Source organism: Labrus mixtus, chromosome 4 (genome assembly GCF_963584025.1).
Source record: "Labrus mixtus chromosome 4, fLabMix1.1, whole genome shotgun sequence".
NCBI lineage: Eukaryota > Metazoa > Chordata > Actinopteri > Labriformes > Labridae > Labrus > Labrus mixtus.
In genome coordinates this window covers 11,529,763-11,536,616 of record NC_083615.1, presented here as the reverse complement: position 1 = coordinate 11,536,616, position 6,854 = coordinate 11,529,763, and the positions used below count along the sequence as shown (strand labels likewise).

The following is a 6,854-nucleotide window of genomic DNA, read 5'->3' as shown; positions in this document are numbered from 1 at the left end:
TGTTTCCCCTTACAGTGCCCATCATATAGGCATCAGCACCATGCATCCAAGTTAAAGAGGAGCAATGTGTATTGAACGGTAAAGAACAAAAAATATTTCACAGCAGATCATGCATATTGCACATGACTTGCACCAGAAAAAAATTAAAATAATGTATTCGATGAAAAATATGTATTGCACGGTTAGAAAAATATGTTGCGCTATTGAAGTGAGTAATTGCAAAAATGAGAAGTAGGGGAATGGGGGAGGGGGGGGGGGGGGGGGGGGCTGCGTCAAACCATGGGTGTGGGTGTGTTTTTGTGATGGGGTCAGGGTTAAGTGCACGTTTGAATATAATAAACCTTATTCACATACAACACATGAAATGCAACTCAGGTGACCTTTCAAAAGAAAAGCTTTGCACATTTCATAAGGAGGAAAAAGACAAATTAAATATTTATGCCATTCATTTCGATATTCATTCTCTGAATACCCGACATGTGTGGTAGTATCCTGCAAGGACATAAAATGAGCTGTAAGACCCCTCAGAACGAAACACACTGACCAACAGTTATAAACAAAAGAATGCATTACAATGCACGTGTGCCCTAAAGATTCAGATTTACTGAAACGTTTTTGTCTCTGAATGAACTGATTTGCCCCCTTGAAGGACAGCAGCCATTTATTTGATGAAAAAAGCAGGGGGGAAAAAACTCTATATACTCTACGACAGGGTAGTGTGTCTCTTAAATCCTCAGATAACCATTACTGTGAATACCTTTAAAATATGAACAGCCACATCATGCAAGACAAATAAATGAATATAATTCGACAAGTTGTGCACTGTTGGCAAAGTATTTTTTGTCTCCAACATTTGAAGCATGTCTTGTCTGGGATTTAAAAAATTAGCAGAAACAGCCCATGGAGTAATAAAACATGTTTATGCAGCTGTCCTGTAAAGTGTGGCTTTATTAGCACATAGATAAATACTCTTCTGTTTAAAGCATTTTGCACATCAATTATAATCTGTAAGAATCAGTCGAATCAGTGTTTTCACCCTCGTCAGTTCCTAATGAATATCAGTGCTGTTTTCTTTTCTTTTTAAAAAAAAAGAGACTACAGATTTTTTTTTGCAGTGCAGAAAGTCAGAATCTTGATCTTGAAATGTGTGTCTGTGTGTTTTGTGTCTGAGCTAACTTCACCGTGTAAATCAGAGGAGAGGAAAAGTGTGAATGGATCTCGGACTGAAGGCTCTGAAGCTGAGAAACGTTTAGGTGTGTTTAATGAGACACATCAAGTGTATTAGCTGCATGTTTTTTTTTGCTGTTTCCATCAGTGAACGAGGCTAAAGAGAGTGTCTGTGAGATAATAATGCAACACACACACTCACACAGAGTGTTTGTTAAGGCAGCGTGTCACAGTGTGTGTATTACTCAGCTGTTGGACACCTTGCAGCCCTGCAGTGCAGAAACAGGCGATGTGACGTGGCCCCTGAAATGCCAGGCCTGCATGCTCCTGGCTTAGTGCGAGGAGGAAGAATAAAACAAAATGGCCGAGGCTGTTTGGAGTAGCTTTTAGCAGGCCTCGGGGGTAAAAGTGCAGAAAGTGAGTTCAGGTATGCAGCCTGGTCGACGGACTTATTTCGTTAATACGCAGCATTGACTTTGAGAAATTGTTCTGGTGCTCTTTTAACTGAGAACGTTGGATCGTTTAGTTTTTTTAACAGTCGAGTTTAGTGAGCTACACTTGGTACACATTATTTATGTTGCTGAAATAAAACTAGTTTTATAAATGTATCCTGTGAGAACTTAAATTAAAGAAATAGGAACTCTTAGAGAAGCTCTGAGCTTCTGAGTAGGTTTTGTCATGAATTTATTAAATTAATTAAAGGAAGGATATGTCAGTATTTAATGGTTTAACTTTGGTCTTGTGACCTCACAGGACTGCTTAAAGTGTGTGTTCTAATTTTTGTAAAATCTGAAAATATTTTAAATGTAAAAAAAAAACCTTTTTGAACTGTAAGGAGACACTTTTTTTTTTATCATTGTGATTTTTCTAGTCTGCATCGTCATCACCATGTTAGAGGTTTCATCAGTAAAATCATTAAGGGGTCAGTTAAGCTCTCATCAAAAAGACATGTATTTATGTATATTTATTTATTCTTATTAGCATTATAATCCTCATTCTGTGTTTCTTTCCTGAGTTGCTCCAGGTCGATGCTGCCATGCAGAAAGCTGCTCTCATGGAGCACAATATGTTTGGCTGTTGAAGGGCTGCCAGAAGTAGTTGTTAGTTACAGTTAGGGCGCGTCCCTCTTTGGATAGGTTGTCCACTCGGAGCTCTGATATCAAATAGGTCCATAATTTCCAGTCTGATCCCAGGAGAAACTCTCCTCCTGCTCTTTTCCTCCTCTTCTTCTTTACAAATCTGCAAGAGAGACAGCGAGGTGAGTGCAATGCTGCTAAAAGAAACTCTTTGTATGTCTGTTTTTTTTTTTTTCTTCACATGAATCGAAGGAGTGTGCATGACGTTTCTTAAAGTGTAGTTACTTTAGAATATGCCTTTAAAATCATCACAAACACAGCAACGTTCTGCTTTACTTGTGATTTTGTGTTTCTGGTTTGTTATGTGAAGGAGGCAGATCAGAAGCAAACTGAAGGGCGTTTGACACATGGAGAAATGAGTGCTCTGCTTTGGGGATTTCGATGAAAAAGTTTAAAGCAAGACATATTTTAAAAAAGAAAATTCAGGGAAAGTTAATAAGACTAAATTCTGATTTTTTTTAAAACTCAACAGATAAAATAATTCATGCATTTTATAGCCATTCATGGGTTTGAAATATGCCACAGTGGGAGAGGAACTTGATGTATAAAGAGTTTTAAAAAAAACTTCAATTATAATATTACTAAATAATAATATTACTTTGATTTAGGATCTATGATTAGTCTTCATGGAACTTTTATTAAATGTAAAGAGAAATCTAAATTATGCTGCGTTAATTATAGATGCAAACATGTCAATTACTGAGAAGTTTAACTTCAAAAAGGAGTGTGTGTTCATTCAGTTTCCTCTGATAAATAATAGTTTTCTTTAGCATCGGAGTCACAGAGAATTTTACAAAGTCAAAATCATCTCCCTTTTGTGAACTTTAATTTCCACATTTCTCCACAGATTTACAGTTTATCCATGAAAAATGAAGCCTTAATAGAAGTGTGCATGTATGTGCAGTGAGGGCTGTGATGGATTTTTCTGTAGAAAGTAAAAATGATCAAATATAATGAGAACGAAAGAGATTTCTACATTTAGCAAAAAACATTTCCTACATTATTAAACACATAAGTGTCAAAAACATCGGTTTCTACGTATTTGTTTTTAAAGTATGAATGGTATTTATACATTATGTATTTTATTTTGCTTAAGTGACAAAATAAATACAAATAATTTTGCAGTTATTAATTAAATTCAAAAACTCACATTTTGCATATTTAATCTCCGTTATATACTCGTTATTGTTTTTTATTCACAGTGGCTTTAATCAGGTTTTTTTAACCTGCCTATAAATAAAGAAAAACGTGAAAGAGCAGTTTGTTTTCTTTATCGGATTATTAATGGCTTTTCAAAATAAGAGGTATTTTATTTTTTTAATAATCCCAATTTATTCGTTATTTAATACATTTATTTTTTGGGTTAAGAATTCATTTGATACTTTAATGTGTTACTTTAAAAAAGTTTAACACGTGAAGAAAACTTTGGACAAACATTGTAAATGAATCGGCCTTACACAAAATGAACCCGACCTTTCAAAAAAAAAAAACCCTCTGGTGATAACTCTTCTGTTTAAAATAATTTAATATCCTCCCGGTGTTTTTATTCAAGCGAGACAAGCACAAATGATCACATCTTACATTTCACTTCTCTGCAGAAGCTCAAGTGACTGTTGGACAGTTAGGCAGAATGAGTTTGTGAAGAAATCGTCCCTTTCCTGTTTTTCATCATTCGTTCGTCTTGAACGCCGTTTCTGCGCATGTCTCGTGTCCGCCATTTTGTGATGTGAATGTAACACACGCTTCCATTTCATGAACCGAGGTAGAACATGTGCTTCAAAGTCAGAGGCCGAAAAATTTATTAATTTTAATCAAATGTACTTAATCATGAAAGGATACTAATCAGAAGTATTACACACACGGTGCACAGACTGCTAATAGCTGCATCACCTCCTGTGCACTGATAATATTGGTTCTTCATTTCTTTTTCTTTTTTTTTATTCAGAGAAAACCTTTTTTTTTTTTTCAGCCGTGCTGCACCTTGCTCCGATAGTCTCCCCTCTCTCGAGTGTGTGAAACAGCGAGCAGAAAGTGTTGGTCACAGTCGGCTGCCTGAGGTGACTGCTGGGGTCAGAGGTCAGCTTGTGTTAATAAGACGTGATGTGCTGCCCTGGGACCTCAGTCCCATGAGGGATAACCCCCTAATCGCCGTTAGTTAATGTGTTAGTAATCTTTACCTTCTTAAAGCAAACAGCAGCGGAGCAGTCAATGGGCCCGCTTGGCCTACCGTGTAACGCTTTTGACCCAGGGGTCATGGCCTTTGTTCCCTGCTCGATGGGGAGTGCCCTCAAAGGTCTCGGGTGTAATAGAGAGGTTGTTTAGACACGTGCGAGGCTTAAGCAAGACCACCTCATAGACCCCGGCTCCTGCTCCTGGAGAGTTTAAAACTTTCCTCCCACTCCTTGTGGTTAGCCTTTATCCCCTTGAATGAGTCCATTAGAATATATATATATATATATATATATGTGTGTTTATATATATCATTCCCACTATGTTGAGGTAGCAGTGGTTGCTGACCAAGCTCTGATCTCCAGCCCCGACCCCCCCACCCACCCATCCATCCCACCCATCCCCACCTCCCCACCTGCCCAACACAAACTCCTTGATGTTTGCAAATGCAAGTGCAAATGTTGTTTGTCTTTGCGGATCGCCTGCCCTCTGCAGCTCTCTAACCCTCTGCAGCTCTCTGACCCTCTGCAGCTCTCTAACCCTCTGCAGCTCTCTGACCCTCTGCAGCTCTCTAACCCTCTGCAGCTCTCTAACCCGCTGACCCTCTGCAGCTCTCTAACCCGCTGACCCTCTGCAGCTCTCTAACCCTCTGCAGCTCTCTAACCCTCTGCAGCTCTCTAACCCTCTGCAGCTCTCTAACCCTCTGCAGCTCTCTGACCCTCTGCAGCTCTCTGACCCTCTGCAGCTCTCTAACCCGCTGACCCTCTGCAGCTCTCTAACCCTCTGCAGCTCTCTGACCCTCTGCAGCTCTCTAACCCGCTGACCCTCTGCAGCTCTCTAACCCGCTGCAGCTCTCTAACCCTCTGCAGTTCTCTGACCCTCTGCAGCTCTCTAACCCTCTGCAGCTCTCTGACCCTCTGCAGCTCTCTAACCCGCTGACCCTCTGCAGCTCTCTAACCCTCTGCAGCTCTCTAACCCGCTGACCCTCTGCAGCTCTCTAACCCTCTGCAGCTCTCTAACCCGCTGACTGTCTGCAGCTCTCTAACCCTCTGCAGCTCTCTAACCCGCTGACTGTCTGCAGCTCTCTAACCCGCTGACTGTCTGCAGCTCTCTAACCCACTGACCCTCTGCAGCTCTCTAACCCGCTGACCCTCTGCAGCTCTCTAACCCTCTGCAGCTCTCTAACCCTCTGCAGCTCTCTAACCCGCTGACTGTCTGCAGCTCTCTAACCCGCTGACCCTCTGCAGCTCTCTAACCCGCTGACCCTCTGCAGCTCTCTAACCCTCTGCAGCTCTCTAACCCTCTGCAGCTCTCTAACCCGCTGACCCTCTGCAGCTCTCTGACCCTCTCAGCTCTGCAGCTCACTGTTTGCTGGTGTCAGAGAGAGAAACCAAAGAAACACATCGTGTGACTGATGTGTCCTTGTTATGTCTCCTTATCTGAACGTTCCCTAACACAGAGTGTTTGCCCATGACTGACACTTCTATGTTCGTTCATTGTGTTCTCCTGACCGCAGCAGAGCACAGCACTCGTACAGTGTGAGGCTGAAGGTTCCTTCATGGCCCCGATTTTCTTTTTAACCATCATAAACGTTATTATATTAGAAAAATGGGATGCATGTATGCAATCATTATTTTTTTAGTGAATGTGTAACTTTTTGCAGTTTTTTAAACATAATTCTTAAACTGTATTTATTGTTGAAACTCTTTATATTTTATTTTCATAGGCTAAACTTTGAGTCACATCTCTAGAGTCACATCTTTCATTTCAATAGATTTCAATATTACAAATGTCAGTGAGTCGGCACAAACATGTACGAGTTTAAAGGTGCTTTATTTGTCCCTAAAAAGAAATGTCAAATGATGCCGACGAGAGTCTATAACATGGCGCCGCCCGCCATTTTGTTTCACATGGTGTTATCAATAGGCCTGATTAACCGATTCTGGATCACACAGATGTTGCAGTCATGAAGTCTGCGGATTAAAAAAAACAAAAAAACAGTCGCTTTTCTGTCGTCTCGTCATTTTCTCTTGCAGGGACCACACGCTGTTTTCAAGATTTCAAACACTTATCGGATCATTTAATCAGAAGAAATGTAAGACACTGAAGAATAGAAAATGTGGCGAAAGGTGTCGTCTTTATTTCATTGCAAATAGTTCAGTTTGTTTTCAGTGTGCGTGGTCTCACCAGTCAAACGATGTTGTCATTTCTGATGGTAAAATGTAAAATATCATTCATTACGGAGAGGTGAATCAGAGGAGTAATGTTAAGGAGCTCTGTGGCCGAAACTGTAACCTTAAATGAACTCGTTTGCCACACGGCGTGCAGTCTGCACACGTACACAGTATAACTACAAAACCCTGCTCTCCTTTAAAACGGCTG

General features: G+C 40.4%; 1 long non-coding RNA gene across 1 annotated transcript in view; it reads right to left on the bottom strand.

The window, feature by feature from the left end:
- Positions 1-2,116: 2,116 nt before the first annotated feature.
- LOC132972802 (uncharacterized) overlaps positions 2,117-6,854 on the bottom strand; it is a 6,550-nt gene continuing 1,812 nt past the window's right edge. Inside the window, exon 2 of the long non-coding RNA XR_009672942.1 lies at positions 2,117-2,406. This is a non-coding gene — a long non-coding RNA (uncharacterized LOC132972802). The remainder of the gene's footprint in view (positions 2,407-6,854) is intronic.